The following is a 21,349-nucleotide window of genomic DNA, read 5'->3' on the forward strand; positions in this document are numbered from 1 at the left end:
TTTTGTTTTTCAATTATTTTCAAATAGTATATTTTTTTGTTTAAACGATAGAGAGATGGAAATTTGCTTTTCCTAGTTTTCATTCTTAAGAGACATTCATTGTTTTTATAGTAAACTGTTTAGATTTTGAGGATAGATGGTTTGAGAGGTAATAGATTTTTTCTTTTGCTTTCTAGATCAGTTTGGTGCCTTTCTGTTTCCATACAGGTTGCACTATTTGGACATCCACATTATAGTGACTCCTTTAATAAAGATTCTTCATCATACCATGGAGATAATTCTAAGCTCAATCAATTGGACATAAGCTATGGAAGTTAAGTTGTGAAGACTTTGAGTGTAGTATAGATAGTTACTAGGGACTAGTAACAGATTTTGTTAATTATTGAGAATCAGCTTTGCTCAGTGTAGAAAATCTTATTGACAGAATCTTGACCACTTGATAATCAATGTCACAATGAATTTTGGGGGCCTTATCTACTGATAGTGATGAACTATAGTGAAGAACTCTTCACTGGGGTGCATAAAGTGTTGATATCTCTGTCATCAGAGATACAAAAATCATCAAAATTTTAAAATATTAGATGCCTAGGGTAATATTTTTTTTTAAACAAGCTCTTATTTTGAATTGTGTTAATGAATTACATCTCAGGTAAAAGTCATTAATTGATTATTACATAAAAGTTTGGCAAGATGGCTGCCTATTTATGAGGAAAGCATTTTGGGATTTTTCATACTTGCATTACACAAGAGAAAACCTTAAGATAATAAAAAATAATTTATAATTTGATAAAAGAAGTTATTTTTTAAAATCTTCAGAATAATACTTGAAAGTAAATAGACAAATTGTTAGTATACTTATTTTACAGATGTGGAAATGGAAGCTCATAGAGATTGTGACTTGGTCAAACCCATATATTTTATTAATGTTATAACTAAAAGAGCAAGATGCAGAAATTCATATGAACACAAAATTATATTTAAAAAAGAGTTATAGATTCATTAGACTTTAAGATCATTTTCTTTATGCTTATAGATAATATGCAAATTTTAGTAATCTGAGGGTGACTTTCATAATCAACAATCAAGTGCTAACTAACTGCAAGTTATATTGTTAATTAGGGAATTAAAAGACAAAAACAAAATAGTCCCTGCCCTCAAGAAACTTACATTTTAGTGAGAAAGAGAATTTGTACATGTATAAATATACATATGAACACAGAGAAAGAAAAACAAGATAACATTGGAAAAGAAGGCATTTAGAGCTAAGGGATCCATGAAAGGCCAAATGTGGAAAGTGGAATTGTGAGTCTTTGAAGTATAAACAAGGGATTAGAATAAATAGAAATAAGATGTAATAACATTTTTGGCATTGGGGAATTGCCAGTACAAAGTCATAGAAATAAAAGATGGGGTATTTTGTCTGAAGAATAGATAGAAGTCCAGAATGACTAGATCATGAAATATGTTTAAATGTTTAAACAGTCAGGAAAGCTAGGATGAGATCAGATTGTTACAGAGGGTTAGGGTCTAAACCTTTAATTTCCTTAATATAAAGAACTTCAAGAGAAGCAAACTACCCTAAAAAATTGTGTACCATACTGAAAAATGTTTTCAAATCTCTGATGCAATTTTGGATCTTTAATATCATGCAGATATACTTTGCTCTGTGCATAGATGTGTTCCTTAAAACCAGTTGCTGTTTTAATTTTGTAAATTGAACATATTTTAAATGTATTGGGGGAGATGCTAAAATGAATCTCTCTATAAGCAAAGCATGAGTTGTTTGAAGTATATTTTAAACAGCAATAACAAAACTATGGGACCTAACCTGACTCCCTTGCTTTGCCCCTAAGTCCTCTATTGGCCTGCATCATCACATGATGAACGGGTCCCATCTCTCCCAGGATTTTGTTACTTATGGCACCTGTCTCCCTCTTTTTTTTAATAACTCCTCCAGGGTCAATGGTCAAAATTATTTGGGGACCAGCTCTACTCACTCCTGGCAGGGCTGTGCCTATAATCAAATTTTCTTCTTATTAACTCTGCTAATTCTCTCATCCTGATCTACTTTTGCTTCGGGTTAAAACGTTTTGCTGGCTATGGCATAGGACTGATATATGAAACATGTCTGCAATAATGACTAACTCATAACTTCTTAATGTAGAAGTATCACTCAGCATTGAATGTGTAATGCAATCTTCTTAAGACCCTTCCTCCAGTTGGAGTCATTAGCTTTAATGAAACTTGATCCAGAAGAAAACAGTGCTCAATATTTAATTGAGAAAAACATTAACACCTTGGCAGTTCCACAGGGCTTTGCATTAATCAGTCTATATTCATGTTATTACATATTCTGACAAAATATTCATATAGGTGCAGCCAGAATATTTTTTTCAGGAAACATAAAAATATATTAAAAATCCATTCAAAAAGGCCTCTCAAAGTCAGATTACTTGCTTCCTGAAATTAGGAATAACATTGATTTGACCTGCCTTGTTGTTTTAAAAAAGCAACAAGAGCATCAGCACAATGGGAATTATAATAATTCAAATTTTAGTCTAAAGTTTTTGAAACACTATGAGAAAGTTGTAATGACTATTGGGCTGAAAATTACCATTACTTTATTCTTCTTTAAGTGTAATATGATCCCTAATGAATAGACAAAAAGTTGGAGAAGAAATTATGTCTTGTGGAGCCAAAGCTTCAAGAAGAGTAAAAGAGAGAATTATGTAGCTGAAAAGGGCAAAGTAGAAACTAGATATAAGCCAAGATGAGTGAAGAAGTGACCAGCAGACCCTGAGACTAGTGGGAAACATCAATCCAATAAATAATACCTTTCTTTCTCCATTTTTCTAGCAGAAAAGTCCATTAGTGGTTAGTATTAGATTTATGTTTTTCCTACTTCCAATTGAAAAACTTTATTTCATCCCCTTGTTTTTTGGGTGACTTATTATTTAATTACTTACTTCAGTCAGCCAATCAATAATCATTTATTAAATAGCCATAATGTGACAGGCATGATATTCTAAGTTTCTAAGTACCTTTAAAGAGCTCAAAATATAGTGATGGAGACATAACTATGTGCAAATATGCAACATATAAGATAAATCAGAATTAATCAACAAAGCGAAAGCATTAGAATTTGGTGGGACTGAGGAATGCTACTTACAGAAGGTGGAATTTTAAGAACTTGAAGAAAGCCAAGAGTAATAGATGAAAAGGGAAAGGGTATGAAGGATGGCCATAAAAAATGTCTGGAGCTGAGAAATGGAGTATTTTGTTTGAGAAACAACAAAAAAGCCAGTGTCACTAAATCAAAGTGTGTGTGTGTGTGTGTGTGTGTGTGTGTGTGTAAGGTCTAAGACTAAAATGATTAAGACAGAGACCAGGTTATGAAGAGCTTTGGACACCAAAAAAATTATATTTGATCATGGAGGCAATTGTTTGCTGCTGGAATTTATGTAGATATGATTGTACCTTTATTTGAGTAAAATCACTAAGGCAGAATGGAAGATGAAGTGGAATGAGGAGAAACTTGTAGCAGGCATAAACTTGCCCTCCAATGGTGGCAATATCAGAGAAGAGAGGGGGAGATATTTGAGAGAAGTGAGGTATCAGTACACTTTATAAAAATAAACAGCCAGATTTACATAAAACCAGATGCTACACGCACAGATAATGTATATGTGCACCTCAGTTTGTTTTGCTTTGACTTTTCCATTGGTTATGGCTGAGAAAATAAGTAGAAAGTTAACCAACCCCCTAGAGATTAAATTTCTACTGAAATCAACTTTGTAAACAAATTTTTAAAACAAATTTAAAACAAATAAATTCACTGACAATGTCACTAAAGACCTTTCGATTGCTACATTATTTTTCACTATGCAATACTGAAAAGAAAAATGTGAAAACAGCTTTTTAGTTCACACGATCCTCATCTGACCAATGCCAGTCACATAAAAATAGCTATCAGCAAAAAGTTAATTTTTGGTTGTCAGCCAGACATTTGAATGCCCAATTCAAGTTGTATTCTAAATATCAGAATAAGTCACCTGCACAGGTTTCTCAAAATCTCCTGCAACTATCCATGTATCCTTATATCATTCTAATAACAGCTGGCAAGAATCACAATCCAACAAGGGGCATGAATGAGTACATCATGATGCCTTCCACAAAAAAGGACATAATTGTTATTAAAATAAATTTTAAATGGCATTTTAGACTGTACTTTGTAAATCAGAGAGAAAGAATTCATTGGGATAACTAATAGATATTTATTTATTAGGAAGACATGCATATTTTTTAGAGTTTCTCAATCTACATTTTTGGAAACTAACACAAAAATCAAAATATTACTTAAATAACCAGAATTTTTTTAACAGTGTAGTAAAATATAACTTTAGGTACGTGGAGTTTCCAAAAATCATAATTCTTTTTGTAATAATAAGTGGTAATTCCTTTTGGCTCACAAAATTCACTGACCACTGTTGTGGATTCTTTATCCTAACACTCTCCTCTTTCGTTTCAGGTTAGGTTAGTTTTCTTTTGAATACTTTTAAAATTGTTTTTGACATTTAATAAGCTCAGGGAACTAAATCTCAGGCCACTGACAAATATTAAGTCACCTGAGTACAAAAAAGCAGGGAGGGTGGGGGGAAAGAGAGCAATAGAAAAAAAAGGAGATTGGTAATTCTTTCTTCACTATTCTGACAATAGATTTGCAGCTTGAATGACACTAGGATGCTGTAATCAGTTGAACCTATGTTTTATTCCGAAGGCATATTCTTTCTCTGCTCCAAATAACTGCCTTCTGTTATGACTAAGTAAATCAGTTTTTGTTAACTGTTAGATGGACTGAGAGTGTCTCATTTAGTGTCAGTCTTTAAATTAACAGAAAGCTTTCCTGAGTTAGATCTTTCTTTACATCCTCCATTGATACTGACCATTCTTAGCTCTTTGTTCTTCCTTGTCAATAAGCTCAGAGATATTTTAAACTACCTGCCCAACAAAGTATAAAGGACTTTTTGCTATTTAAAAAATTATCCAGTTAATTTAATTAATTTAATTAGTATAGAAGGGAATTTTGAAATTAGTAATTATCTATATAGTAGTAGGTTTTTTTTAAATGCCCTAAAATTCACTTTGCATTATAAAAACATAATCTTAGAATACAGCAAATTAATTTTAGTCTAGTTTCCTGAATTTTATTGAGCCCATATTAATGTTATTCCCTTATATTCTGGTCATTCTATCTAGGACTTGTTTTCATGAATATTATTTATATGGTTAATATTAGTAAATGTTTTTTTTTAAGAATTTGTTACAAGCCATGCATTGGCTATATTGAACTATTTAGAGAGAAAGAGGTCACATTGTTTTCCTTTAGATAAAAAAGAATCAGTGTTAATGTGACACACAGACACTTAAACATGTTCAAAACTTTATTAAAATAATAGCACAATTGGATTTGTAACATAAACCCTAAAGAATTTTCCTTCCTATGCTCCTTCTAATCAGTTGAATGATATCCCCCATAAATATGTATACAGCTAATAAATCCAACATAATAAGTCTGTTCTAATTTTTTTTTAATTTTGGTTGTTCAAATAGAGGAACAATTTTTGTCCTCTTTCAGACAAATTTCCTATTTATTTTTTCTCATAGTTGGACTCTGAAAACATGTTGATATGCCATAACGAAGATCAGTATATCATTTAACAAAACCTTTTGTCATCTCTAAGCTTTTCCAACTTATATTAGAACATAACTTTTTGAATAGAGCTTTTGGGGAGAGTATGTAATATATCATTGGATCTCAGGCTTACTGACATTTTTAAAAGTAGATAAGATTAGTAATAAGGGAGAGAAAGTGATAAAAATATATTTCATTTCATCACCAAAGACATAAACAGACATCTTGGCCAAAGGAATTCAATAAGTCACTAGAAAAAATGTTCATAAACTATAGGCTGCCTGGTTGTTTCACTTGGTAGTCCACACTTTCCAAATTCTTGTTCTTGATACAGCACAGTGATATTACAGTTGATCTAAAAGTCCAATTTCAAGAATTCCTGACCAGTTTGCTTATCAGTTATTTTTTCTTTGCATTTAAAAGATTCTGCTTTTACAAACAGAATTTTTAAGCTCAATTAAGTATGTTGTAGAATTATACAGAATTGCCATTTTCTTAGTTGACTCCTGATGGAGTTGTTGATAATCATGCTTTAGAATCGCAGGGGTCCTCAAACACAGCCCGTGGGCCAGATGCGGCAGCTGAGGACGATTATCCCCCTCACCCAAGGCTATGAAGTTTCTTTATTTAAAAGCCCACAAAACAAAGTTTTTGTTTTTACTATAGTCTGGCCCTCCAACAGTCTGAGGGACAGTGAACTGGCCCCCTATTTAAAAAGTTTGAGGACCCTTAGACACAGAATGTGGAGCACAGAGATATATAATCTCTGCTTTATTATTAACTCATTGTAAGCAGACTATCTATACTGTTTTTACCTCATGTTCTCATTAGATAACTGATGACATATATAATATATATATAAACACCTTACAAGATTGTTATAAGGATCAAAAAATATAACTTATATGAAAATTCTTTAAAATGTCACTATTGTAACTTCAGAAGATATTAATCCAACTTGACTTTTCTATGAATCTCCTTTGTAAGGCCTTTGTTTAAAGACCTATTATAAGAGAGAAACTATTTCCTCCTGAGGTATCCAATTCTAATTTTTGATAGCTCTAATTGTTAGGCAATTTGTCTGAAAGGCATATGTGTCTGTGTAATATACAGATGCCTACATAGGTTGTTTAAATGTGCAGATGTAGACATCATGGAAAGATACCTCTGGGATCTCCCTCCTCCAAGTATCTCTGATTTGAGGCTATAATTTTTAAGGACTCAGAAAGGAAAGCATTTCCTAGACACTTTCAAAGGGAACTTTTAGTTTTTAGTTTATACTTTGCCATTTTATTTCCTTCTCCTATCAAAAATTGATTTCATAAACACACACACACACACACACACACACACACACACATACACACACCAAAAATAGGGCTTTTGTGAATAGTGAATAGGGAATAGAAAATAAACACATTTATATAAATAAGCAAAAATTGGGTATTACAAAGATACCAAATGTATCTTTAGAGTATACCAAAAAAAAAAAAAAAATACATAATCATATGTTAGAATTCTTACAAGGTGCTAAGACAGTGGGAATTGATAGAGACAATAATTGTCTAATTTAGCATTGTACTTAACAGTTCTCTAGTTCACTAATGAATTTAGTACTTATTAGCATTCACGCCTTTCACACTTTTAAGAGAGCATATATAAGCTAGGAGCCTCAACCAGGATGGACTCTGGGAGATTCAGAAGCCAGGATTCAGTCAAGGAGATTTATAAGCCAGAAGCCCACAAGCCCACTCTCAAAGGTGGAGTCAGATTCATTCCAACTTCCACATTTGTGCTGGCTGGAGACTTGGAGGGAGCTTGAGGCTGAAGCTGGAAGAGACAAAGGACTAGCGGTAAGAGCTCTCAGAACCAGAGAGATGGGCCTCTATTAAAGCTAACTGGGCCCCAGGAAAAGATTCAAGTCTTTGAAGGAGAAAATAAAGGATTTGGACTTTAACTCCTCGTTGCATTTGAGGTGATTATTACATTGAACTGAAACTGCCTCCAGAAGCCCCCCAAGAAATCTGCTCCCAGAGAACATTATATTTTAGAGAAGAACATTACAATCATGAATGAGGTTTTTTGTTTGCTTTAAAATTTTTTTTTTAAGTAAGATCAAGATGAAATCTCAATTCAAGAGAAGATAGAACAATCTCATCCAAAGGAAATTTCTAGAGAGGTAATCTAAAAATGAAGAACTTGTTGGTTTCCACTATATCTCCAACTTCTAAATTCTTTTTGCTTCCATGTGTCTCTCTAAATCTCTGGAACCACATGTTTCTTTTAAAGATTCTCTGAAACCAACTGTGACTTTCTCGGAAGAATCTTTTCTTCCAATTTCTCTCCATCTCACCTATCCACCCCACCTATGTAGGTATGCAGCATTGCCTCAGCACTCTCTCTACTAAAGAGGTCTTATCTCCTAACAATCAAACAATATGCACCTTTAAAGTGCTGACTAAATGCCAGGTGCAGCACCAGATACTGGGGACACAAAAGAGGCAAAAAGATAGTTAGTCCCTGACCATAAGGACCTCACAGTCACATTTTCTTCTGAACGTGCAAAATAACCCAGCCTGTTTAGAAGTCCTATTCCATTATGTCATGCTAAAATCTTCATCTTTTCCTGCTTCTGTCTTTTACTCCTATTTCTGCCCATTGGGCCAAGAAAAAGCAAATTTAATCCCTCAAGCATGACAATTTTTTTTTTAATTTTTTAAAAAAAATTTTAATAGCCTTTTATTTACAAGTTATATGTATGGGTAATTTTACAGCATTGACAATTGCCAAACCTTTTGTTCCAATTTTTCCTCTCCCACCCTCTCCCCTAGATGGCAGGATGACCAGTAGAAGTTAAATATATTAAAGTATAAATTAGATACACAATAAATATACATCATCAAACTGTTATTTTGCTGTACAAAAAGAATCGGACTCTGAAATATTGTACAATTAGCCTGTGAAGGAAATCCAAAATGCAGACAGACAAAAATATAGGGATTGGGAATTCTATGTAATGGTTCTTAGTCATCTCCCAGAGTTCTTTCGAGGGGCATTGCTGGAGCAGTTCATTGCTGCTCCATTGGAACTGGTTTGGTTCATCTCATTGCTGAGGATGGCCAAGTCCATCAGAATTGGTCATCATATAGTATTGTTATTAAAGTATATAATGAACTCCTGGCCCTGTCGTTTCACTCAGTATCAGTTCATGTAAGTCTCTCCAGGCCTTTCTGAAATCATCCTGTTGGTCATTTCTTACAGAACAATAATATTCCACAATATTCATATACCACAATTTACTCAGCCATTCTCCAATTTAGGGGCATCCACGCAGTTTCCAGTTTCCAGTGACTACAAACGGGGCTGCCACATTCTTGCACATACAGATCCCTTTCCCTTCTTTAGTATCTCTTTGGGGTATAAGCCCAGTAGAAACACTGCTGGGTCAGAGGGCATGCAGTTTGATAACTTTTTGAGCATAGTTCCAAATTGCTCTCCAGAATGGCTGGATGTGTTCACAATTCCACCAACAATGTATTAGTGTCCCCATTTTCCCAAATCCTCTCCAGCATTCCTCATTATCTTTCCATGTCATTCTAGCCAATCTGACAGGTGTGTAGTGTATCTCAGAGTTGTCTTAATTTGCATTTCTCTGATTGATAATGACTTGGAGCATCTTTTCATATGGCTAGAAATAGTTTCAATTTCTTCATCTGAGAATTGAAGCATGACAATTCTTTAGAAAAATTAAAGACAGCTATCATGTTTTGCTTTTTTTCTTTTTAAGTTTTTCTTCCAAACCAAAAATCTCTAATTCTTTCAACCAATGCACATGTGACATAGTCCTAAGCTTCCCTTATCATAGATTACTTCTGCATGTACTTGACCCCATATCTCCATGTTCTTTCTAAAGAATAATATATTATATACAAGCAAATGGCAATAACAGTTCCCTTATCTGGAACTATTTCATTTGCCTATTATATAGAGAGCAAGATGAATACTGGTGGAAGATTCAAAGAACATTATGACAATCTCTGCTTAGTGGAGTCAGGAAGACCTAAATTTAAATCTGTTTTTAGCTACATGATCCTAAACAAATCATTTAACTTCTTTCTACCTCAGTTTCCTAAACTATAAAATTGGTGTAATAATAGTACCCACCTTCCAGAATTGTTCTAAGGATCAAATGAGATAATAATTGTGAAGCACTTAACTCAGTGAACATAGCAAATGCTATATAAAGGCTTATTTCTTTTCCTTCACTCCCCTGTTTGTATGAGGCTTACAAACTAAATAGGAAACTCCTACACACACACACACACACACACACACAAATACCTATCCTATAAAATAGAATAAGAGAAATAGTCCAAAGTTTTGTGTAATATTAAGAAGGAAAGATCATGTTTCACTGGAAGAGGCATGGAACAGTCCTTAGAGTTAAGTGACATTTTAACCAAGTTTCTAAGGATTCAAGGAATCCTTCCCAGAAGGAAAAGCTGGGATTAAAAGTAAGATTTGGGAATAGAGCATAGAATAAGCAAAAATATAGAGATGAAAAGACATGCCTAGATACCATCTAGAGATAGTTAGTAGTCCAGATAGGCTAAAAATACAAAGTGAATAGTGTGAACTCAATTGGTGGAAATTAGGGGCTTTGAAGGACAATTATAACCACCTGACAATATTGAAAGAAATATTTGGCATATTAAAAAAAAGATATACATCATTAAATTATGTATTAGCAAGATATTGGGAATCAGGAAGGGAAATGAAAGATACACTGAGGCACAGACATATCTTAAAACTAGGACTGAGAAGTGTCAAGCAGATAAAATAGTCAAAAAGGAATGAATGTTACAAGGAAACCTTGTCTTGTGAAAGGGTGTTCCTGAGACTTGGCATATGGTCACACCAAGATCTTGCTGAACTACTAGACCCATGACTTAGGACAGCATAGGAAGGTCGAGTATCAGGATAGCTTGCTTAAGTCAAGGGTCATGTCAGTGCTTGTGTTTTGTAGTGAAGTAAAAGGTCTTATTCAAGTTCATCTGAATGATTTCTCTTCCTCAAAATCAAGACAAGGAAACAAAAAATAGCTGGGAAAATAGAAGTTTCTAGGCTAGGACATTCCAGATGTTGAGGAGAATACAAATGAAGAACAAGACAGAAAAAAGGAGCTATCAAGTAGAAGAAAGGGGAATAGAGGAAAAGCAATAGTTTATTGGAAAAAAGAAAGACTAGATCTGATAAACTGGAGGTTTTCTAAATTACAGCAAAGAAACTTTAAAGACAATCCAGTGAAAACTTTGATTTTACACATGAGAAACTAAGCATTGAGATTTCTTTTGGTGACTCAACAGAGCACAATGGTAATAAGTACCGGAGCTTGGATTCAAATCCAGGTTCTCAGGTCCTCTCTGTTTTCAAATCCAATATTCTCTCCAAAATGCTGATAAGATGGAGTCAAATTTTAATGCATCATCCATACAATTGTTATGAATTTATACATTATTGAGTAGCCAGAAAAAAAGGATGGAGATAAATATTATGCAACTGTAGGTACTGATGCCTATGTTTAGATCCTCAACAATTCTTTGAGTAATAGTCGGTTCTGAGTATGTCAAATTCTCCTAGAAAACTGCAAGTTTCATAAGAGCAGGACTTAAATCTTTTCTAAAATCTATATTTCCTCAGCACCTTTTATTTGTTTGTTTGTTTATTTATTTATTTCCCTCAGCACCTTCTCTGCACATAGGAGTAACTTATGAAATATATTCAAATTTTATTTCCCTTTCATAATAGCATTTGTTTTAACCTTTGTAGTCATTTTTTGTACTGGATCTGGGACTCATTTGTGAAGCCTGATTAGAATTCCTTGAAATAAAAGCTTTCAGAAACTCAAAATTTTAGTGCTATTACCAACATTAATGTCTAAACAATGTTTTTATGAGACTGAGGAAATAATTTGCCTAAGGCTATATATGAACTTAAAAAATCCTGTAATTAAATCTCAAAACCCCTCAAGTAATACCTAAACTTGATTTAAGGTCTATACCAAGAAAATAGTAATAGTACAAAGAGATGAAAGTATAAATAACTTGACTTTTACTACTAATGTGAATATTTAAGTTCCTTCAGAAACTTGAGTTTCTCTATGTTTGTCTTCTATTTAGCTTTAAGAATAAACTTTAGGTTGTTTCATGTAAAACAGGACTTGAATTCTCTGAAGTTAAGGTTCAGATTAAAGTATCCATTTAACTGAGGAAGTCAAGTTTGACACCAAAATAGGGACAGCAAAAATAGTCTTATTGGGTTCCCAGGAATTTGGATATGGGTTTTAAATCTTTCAAAGAGTAGCAAATTCTTCAAGACTCATTCCAATTTCACTATAATAGGCTTTTTCCTCTCTCACAAACACATATTTCCTAGTACCTTCTCTCTGTGATTACTTTACATTTACTCTGTATATATTTTGTATGTATGTCATTATGTGTATGCTATCTCCACTATTAGAATGTGCATTACTCAAAGGCAAGATTTTTTTTTTTTTTTGCTATTATATCTCTTAGCTCTCAGCATAGTGCCTAGTCCATAGTATATACCAATAAATACCTTTAACTGAATACATTTATTTTAGACACAATTTTTATCTCAAATTCATTGTTTTGTCATCCTGAAAAGCTCATGTGGTTATTCAGTCAATAAACCAATCAATAAATCAACAAAGCATTTATTAAGTGCCTACTAAGTACCAAGTGCTATGCTAAAAGCTCCATACCAGGGGTTGTCACAAAAAATTTTAGGGCTGTCACCTTTGTAACATTTACTCATTTTTACTAATTGAAGTAAATCTTCTCTTTCCCGTGACCTTCTTAGAAATTCTTTCACTTTCACAATCAAGTACAATTAGAGTACTGACCTTTGAGTCAAGAAGATCTGGATCTCTAATTTGTGACTCTGGGGAAAAGGACTCAATCTCCCTGATCCTGTTGTAAGGAGAAAATTATAAAATGATAACAAAAACAATACAATGCATATTTCTTTGCTAAAAAAAAATTCAAGGAAGCAAATATTTGGGATTTTTAAAAAATTTCTAAAATTGCCTTTCTATTTTGCCAGAGAGCAAAGATTTTCTGAAATTAGATTACATGATATTTTGTTCCTATAGAGTAGACCATATTTTCCTCCCCCTTGAACATATTTACTCACTTTCTCTTCTCCCTTCTCACAAATCAGAGCATGCACAATTGTTCTTATTGAAGGACCTCAAATAGCATCTGTCACAGAACTTTTAACCTAATGGAATAATGGAAACCTTTCTAGGGCTAAATTGCAAGTCTCTGAATTCAACTTTACTAACCTTTAGCCAAAAATAGTATCAACCTAACCATCATTCTTTGCAAAAAGAGTCCATATGGTCAACAAGGCCTTCCCTCCTCCTACCAACTAATTTTGAAATATCTTAGAGGGCTCTTGCTATTCAATAAGATTCAGAAATCTCTTTATTAGATTTCATCAGTAGATATAAAGATTAAATGGGGGCTTGTCCATTTTTCCTTAGACTTTTCAAAATCAACTTATAGATTGGAATTCTAGTCTGGTAGGAAAATTTCAAATCAGTCAAACTAACTATTCATTCCCAATATCAAATCATCTTGCCAATTCCTGTCAACTATGGCAACATATCCCACACAAGTCCTTCTATGTAGTCATACAATAGTTCATTTCTACACTGTAGTTCATATTTTTCCTGATCTCACTTATATATGAGTTTCCTATTTAGCTTCCTTGCCACCAGTATCTCCCCTCCCCAATATACTCCACAGAAGTGATATATACAGATATATTGTTTAGAAAGCTTCAGAGGCTCCCAGTGTCCTAGGAGGCCCATCTTTTACTTCTATGCATTATACCTAGTCATCATTTCTTGTTCTAAGTCACCATGTGGAAGGTATCGTAGGAGGCGATTATTTTCAAAAATCTTCAAGTTCAATATATTATTTTAATGTTTCACGATGTTTTTGTTTTTTATTTCTCTTCTAAATTTTTCACTACTAATTTTTTTCCAATTGTTTCTTTGGTGAGACTTGCCATCATAGATTCATACTTTTCTATTCTGTTCATTAATTTTTTTTTCTATGAAAGCCATAAATTCTGCTTTCATGATACTTATTTCTCTTTTAAACCACTCAAAAATATTATGTTATGGCTCCATGGATAGACCATGATCCTTGATAAATTAGGCATAAAAATATTGAGCAAAGTATTAACTGAGAGGATAAATTAAAATTATATTTGTATTGATTTAAATACAGATTAAAATTTTATATTATAATTAGATTGGTTAGATTTATGCTAATAATTAGAATAGCTATAATGTTAGGAAAGTATTAAACAGAATATATTTTATTAATAATAAAACCTAAAATGTCACATGATTATAAAAAGATGTTAACAACATAAAATATTCATTTCTATTTATAAAGTGATTTTAAAAATATGAGGAAAATGAACCTCAACTTATTGTAAACGATAGTATCTATTAAAACTAATTCATAGTGTTTTTTTTAAATGAACAAATGCAAGGGGCTTTCCCTCTCACCCCAAAAAATTAAGGATAGAACAATTATGTTGATAATTGCCAATGCCAACATAGGTCTAGTATTTCTAGTTATATCAACAAAACAAGATAAAGACATTAAAAGAATAAATACAGGCAAAAGTAAATGAATATTTTATCAATAATATGAGCAGGTTACTTAGACAATGAATATTTAACTAATATTAATTGAAACAATTAGTCATTAGCAAGTAACTGTGCCTAAAACAAAGTCATGACAATCATGTATGGGTTTCTGTATGTTTCTGTATGTTATATGGTGCCTAGTAGGAAAAGATGGAAAGATAAATTGAATTCAAAAGAAAATTCAATTCAGAATGCATAAAATAATTAGGAGTTCATTTACTAAAATACCCTTAGAAATTATATCAACACAAATATAAAACATTATTTCATACAAATGTAGACCTAAGTAGTTTGGAGCAGTATTAACTACTCATAGTTGAGTACTACCAATATAATAAAAATGACATTCCCTAAATTTATCAATTTATTCACTTGAGAGATCATCAGTACAGCAGAGAAGTATGATATAGTGATAAAGAACATTAATTATCCAGGTATTCATTAGATTATGCTCTCTGTAAAGAAAGAAAAGCCTTAAAAGCTAAAATTCCCTTGACTTATTAACATTATTAACTACTGTTATTAATTTTATTAATATTCTTAAGAATTTCTCCTTTCAAAAGGTAGAAAGAGTTAAAAAAAAAAAAAGCCAATTTCATTCTGTATTTCTGGAAGATAAATAGGCTAGTGAACAAGGCCCCAATACCTCACAAGTTAATCATGTGGCAATGACTAAAATCCTGTATTATTGGTTCAACCCAAGGTCCTTCACATATCTTTAAGAATATTAATATTATTTTTCTGCCATCCATAGCTTATAATTTCTCACAATTTTTTTCTCTTTTTATCTATGTAAAACTAAAGTCTATGTCATATAGATGCTAACTATGCCATTTTCATATTTTCTCATCCCAAACCTCTTCAATCTTATTTCACTTTTTTCCCACTACTATCTCTTCACACCTGTAATTAAAAATATATATAGAGAGAGAGATTACAAGATGTTACTGTGATTATTGATTGTTCTTGTTATTATTGTATTTACTACAAAAATATAGTAGATTTGGTAGAATCAGATAGCACCTTCAAGATTTTTACCCAACAAAATATCTCCCATGAATACATTAAATTATATGATTACTTTGAAATATTTACTAATAGAGACAACTCTGACTATTACTATCAATTGAGACATAAAAATATATTTTCCAAAAGAGCTTTACCATCACAAAGTCCAAACCAAAGAAGAGATTCCCTATTCCTCCAGTTGCTATTCTTCGTTGTTGCCATCATATTGATTACATCAAAAATATAACATTATAGAGATTTCTTATGTTCTATAATCATCAAAACAATTTGACCCAACTATCTGCGTAGGAAAAACTAAGTAAATAAACAAAGTTATGCAAATTATCATAAACAGATGGATGAGTAGAATATAAAATTGACCCTTTGGTACATATATCATAAATAGACACTGAAGATGAACAATGAGAAAAGAGACAAGCAGATTGCATTGTCTTTTTGCATAGAGTTTTTTGGCCAGCTAGTGGTACAGTTGAAAAAGAACTGGACCTGAAGTCAGGAAGATTCATCTTCCTGAGTTCATATTTGACCTCATATTTACTAGCTGTGTGATCCTGGGCAAGTCAATTAACCTTGTTTACTTCAATTTCTCATCTGTAAAATGAGCTAGAGAAGGAAATGGCAAATCACTCTAATATCTTTGCCAAGAAAACCCCAAAAGAGACAATTGAAAAATAATTAAACAACATAGAGTCTGTAGTTCTCAAGCTTTTCCCTGAAACAGAGGCCCATCAATATCCTTTTTACATTTCTCTATTTTGGGGACTTATGATACACTTTCATTGCCAAAAAATTAAAATTACATGTTAATTGAAGGACAAAGGCTTTACATATGGTGGATTTAAACAAACTTTAACAAATCATGTACTCAGAATCGCATCACCAAATTTTGATGTAAAGACTATTTTCAGACAGAAAGATGATCAGAAAAAGAAGGATGGTCATGTAATGACAATGAATAATATTCAGTGAACATCACAATACTATCTCTGTATCTATGCAAAAGCAAGAGATTTAAAGAATGGGCTTCACCATATTGTTTAAACACATTATAAAAGATTTTTAGGAGGAAACATACAGGTAGTACATAAAATGAAAAATCAGGATTTTTGCAGTTTTCTCTGACTGATGAAATATCCAATCTATGAGATCAGACATCCTTCAAAGTCTAGAAGAGCAAGTTGGAATCTCATAAATTGTGTTCTCCAGGAGATTCTTTCAAGCCAAGTGATTCTTATTGTCTAATAAGGAGATAAAAAGTGAAAGTTGAAATTGGACCAAAGATTTTTACAAAATGAATTTCTTTCCTGGATTGCAGAATCTTTCTTTGAAAATTTAATTTTAAATGGTAACTTCATCTCAACATTCCTCTATCTGTGTCTGTGAAGTCATAATTAATTTTGACAAAACCTTGATTTTCAGAAAGTCAGAAATAGATTCACCGAAGGCCTTATTTTGGAAGCTTTTATAAAAACAGCTTTAAGGATTATGTGCATTTTTAAAAAATCTTCTTTTAAATATCGTTATGCTTAAGTTTCTTTCCTCCTAAAGCAGCTAATAAATCATAGTCGAGCCAGGCTAATAGTGAAAATTTCAGATTCTTAGACACTGATACAAAAATTAATATATACTGACTGCATGAAATGCATCTTCCAAAAACTCAAATGTGTTACAGTCAATTATTACAACAAATTTAAAATTCTTATCAAGGTATCTTTGGTCTCTATTATCCTTTATAGTTATAGTAAATGCTAGTTACAAGTGTTCTCCTGAGGGTTGAAGGAAAAGAGACTCTCTTCTCCACCCCTTGGAATTCATTCCCCCAAGATAGCCTACTTTAACCAAAAGAAGATAATATCATATACATATACCTCAGCATTTTCTTCTTCTTTTTAATCTTTAGTGCATCCATGAATTTGTCTGGACATACTGGAATGTGAATTTCTGTATTCTATTCATCCAGATGTTTATTTTTCCTGAACAATAATCATTTACCTTCTATTAGCTCAGCCCAATTATAAGAACATACTTACAACATACTGTTGCATTTAGAAGAGTTATATTTTTAGGGTTATTTTAAAATTTTATTTTATTAAATAGAAGGCATGAAAAGAGGTCATTTTAGAGCATGTGCTTTGGTTCTCTTAGGATTTTGTTGTTTGTCCTTCATTCTCAGAGAGGACCAGAACATCAGGGAGGAGATACCATGACATGCAAGTGAAACGATTTAAATGAGTGAGGGCTGTGCAAGGTTACCTGTCATACTTTCCCTGCCAGAGCCACCTGGGTCCAATAGCTAGATATAGATCAAGACCACTAGAGATGGCCCTGGATGCAATGGGAGACCTTGAACTTTTTAAGCTAAAGTGTTCAACACAGTTTAACTGAGGCTGCACCCATTCAGTGATAAAGGCTAGGTAGCAATTGAAACAATTTTCACCTCTTTCACCTAATCAAAAAAAAAAAAAAAAACAAAACATCTAAATATATAAGTAAATGAATGAATCTGGGAGAAACAAACCCTTATGATTTCTGGCAATAGCAGAAATGACTTCTATTTATATTCAAAATGAATCAATCAGGACCCACACAATGAGAATGCATATATGCAATGGCTTCTTGCTAAAGGACATGGGCTTTAATTTGCATAGATGATGTAGCAACTCCTATTTGGTTTTTGAATTTTTCGGGAATGGACCCAGAAAAAGTTGAATCCTCAGTAGGTTTTAAGAGTTATAAAAAAAAGCTCTTCCACTCTTTTTCTAAGTACATCACTTGTTACTCTATCGGCTCTACTTTGGACTTCAAAGATTTTCTTTACTGATATGTCCCCATCTCAGTAATAATCGTGAATACAACTCTATCAAATGGAGGTAAAAACATATGCTTACTTAGATGAAACTGAAACTGGACCTCAGGTCCTTGACAGCCTCTTCTTTGTGTCTCTGATGCAGATCATCAAACTATAAACTTTTGAGAAGAACATTTCCAATTTTAGAAGCTACCTTCTGAGTTGAAAAGGCTAGAATTTCCTAACTAGGTACTGGATCCCCCGTGGATGCTTGCCACAATTATACCACTTTCTGGAAGAGAATACTCTCACAGTAAATGCTGAAAGAATTAAGAAAGCATGAAACATTCCCATGCTGATTAAGTGATTGCTTAGGAGTGGTTTTTCACAGTCCCACAAATTGGGGCTATTTTCTAGAAGAGTATAATAACAGTGATAGATTATTGTTATGTTCTAAATCTTTGTCAATGCACAATTATGAGTCTTATTTTTTTATGCAGTGCTTGTATGTGTTTATGTGTCTGTGTGAGAAATCAATGGACATTTATCACAGTGATGAAAATGTGCCACAGTTGCCTTTTATTGTCCTGACTCAGTTTCCCTAATGGTCTTGACTCAGTTTCCCTAATGGTCCTGCCTCAGTTTTCCTAAATTGTCCTTCCTCTGTTTCCCTGAATTGCTGTGCCTCAGTTCCTCGAATTGTTCTGTCTCAATCTCCTGGTTGCAACCACCCTTTTCTGCTCATTAGAACTGAGATAATTAGGGCTGTGGAGATTTTACATTCCAAAAGCTGACACCAGGTGTCCTATCTCAGATACCTAATTGTCAATCTATATCTCTATGTTTCGGACTTACTGGCTCTAGTTGGACATCTAAGTCCTCCCAAATTGTAAGAATTTATGGTCCTACCCCCAACCTCTCAGAACCGAATTGATCAGGGATACAGGTTACCTCCTCCAAAAGAATGTGAGAATGTAAGCTTCTTAAGGGCAGGGACTGGGTTTTGTAATCAGGGGTGGTAGCCTGAGATTTGAAAGGAATCTTTAGTTCTTTGGCCCTAACTTTCTTCCCCTTCTAGAATGGAAGCTCCCTGAGAAGCAGGGACTAAACTCCGTGGGAATGACCCTGCCCTGTTAAGCATTTGATAGTCTCAGGTTTTCTTACCTCATATTTTTAGAAACTGCTTTTTAGAAATTCCAGCTAATGAGAAAAGGAGTCAGGAGGTTGGGGAGAGGAGCTCACAGTAGTGGATAAAAAAGAAACTGCCCCCTTGCCTCTGTGTGTGTCTGTCTCTCAAACCATGCTTTGTGTGTTAGAGACTGAGCACCCTTTCTCATTAGAAAGAAATACTATTTCCTGCACTTATACTTAGATTTTTGATTATTTTAGTGGTCAATATCATCGCACACATATGTGATAGAGGCAGAGAAACAGAGAGAGACAGAGAAGAGGACATAGAGGAATAAGCAAGGGGCTATGTTGAAGTTGAGGAAAGACCCCAAAAGATTGGGGTCACAGACCTGTGTCTCAAAAGAATTTGCAGGCTTGAGCTCATATCCAAGTCAAGGGGTAAAGTTTATTGTAATTGTAACCCCAATTGAAGCAGGCCTAGTTCCAAAAGAATTTAGCAAAGTATTCAAGAGAAAAGATATAGATTTATAGGACAATTAATCAGAGATTCATGTGACTTATTTGCTAATTTTATGGCTTTCAGGTAGGTTTGTGGGATAGTCTATTTACTCTTGTCTCAGGAACTTGGTTATCACTGACCAACAGATTACCTGTCTGTCAGTCAACAATGTTTGTATGGCTATTCTAAGGCCAGAAGACTTTGAAATCATTGACAGACCTAATATATCTTCCCTAAAATCTAAGGAAAGAAATATTATTACATTTCAAGGCCAGAAAACTTTTACAATTATTGATGGACAGATTGTCAGAACAATAGCACTCCAAGGTTGCAGGGGATGGACTTTGGGATCATAGATTCCAAAGCCAGAAAACTTTAGAATCACTGACAAATTGTTGGGACAGAAGCACTCCAAGGTCAGGGGGACCTCCTTAATGCTGTCTCCTCTAGGAGCTATAATCCTTCAGCAGTTTTCTGAAAGGAAGATTTTAAGCACTTTTTAAACATCCCTATTACCAAATACATGAGTCATGGCTACCCATTTAAAAAGTTTCCAAGGAACTCTGTTATGAGAGCACAACAAACCAGAGAGAACTAAAAAACTCTGATCTTCTCCCTTGTGGATCATGCGACCTTCAAGACGGATCCAAATCTGCTTGATCCCAGAGCCTTGTGGAAGAGTCTTGCTTGGCCACAGGTGGCATTTTCATTAGGTCAAAATCTACTTACCTGTAACCTTTATCCATTATTTTTATTTCTGACCTGTCAGGTCTAACAGAATAGGTCCAATCTCTGTTTTACATGACAATCTTCCAAGTGACTGAAGTCAGGTAAACTCTCTTTCTCTTCCCTCTCTCTGTCTCTGTCTCTGTCTCTCTCTCTCTTTCTCTCTCTCTCTATCTCTGTCTCTCTCTTTTCTCAAAGCTAGTGAGTCTCTAAAGCTGAATTTGAACTCAAATCTTCTTGATTCCAGGCTCCATAGTAGGCACTTAATACTAGTTGATTGGTTGGTCCATCGTGTTTCCCCTTTTCTTGAAGTACTCTAGTTTGATAATATTTTCCCCAAAATAAAGGTGTAAGAACTAAATTCAGTACTCCAAATGTCATCTAAAAAGGACAAGGTATGGTAGCAATTTCACTTCCCCTTGCAGGATTCTGATAACAAAGACCAAGATTAGTTTGATTTTTTTTACTGAATTTTCTGTGTACTACTGTATCTCCTCCTATCCCCTATTTTTCTTGTTTGTAAGAAGGGGCCTGCCTCTCCACTTCACTGCACACATAAATGACTTTCCTTTCTACTTACTGCATAGTGAAGAAAAGACCTATTCTATGACTGCTGAGGCAAAACTTAGAGATTATACAAAAATTCTTGATGGAAAAATTCACTCTCTTTGGTTTTTCAAAAAGAGAAGGAAACAATTTAGTTTCCTCCCACCAAATATTTACTACACAAGA

Source organism: Antechinus flavipes, chromosome 1 (assembly GCF_016432865.1).
Source record: "Antechinus flavipes isolate AdamAnt ecotype Samford, QLD, Australia chromosome 1, AdamAnt_v2, whole genome shotgun sequence".
NCBI classification, from domain to species: domain Eukaryota; kingdom Metazoa; phylum Chordata; class Mammalia; order Dasyuromorphia; family Dasyuridae; genus Antechinus; species Antechinus flavipes.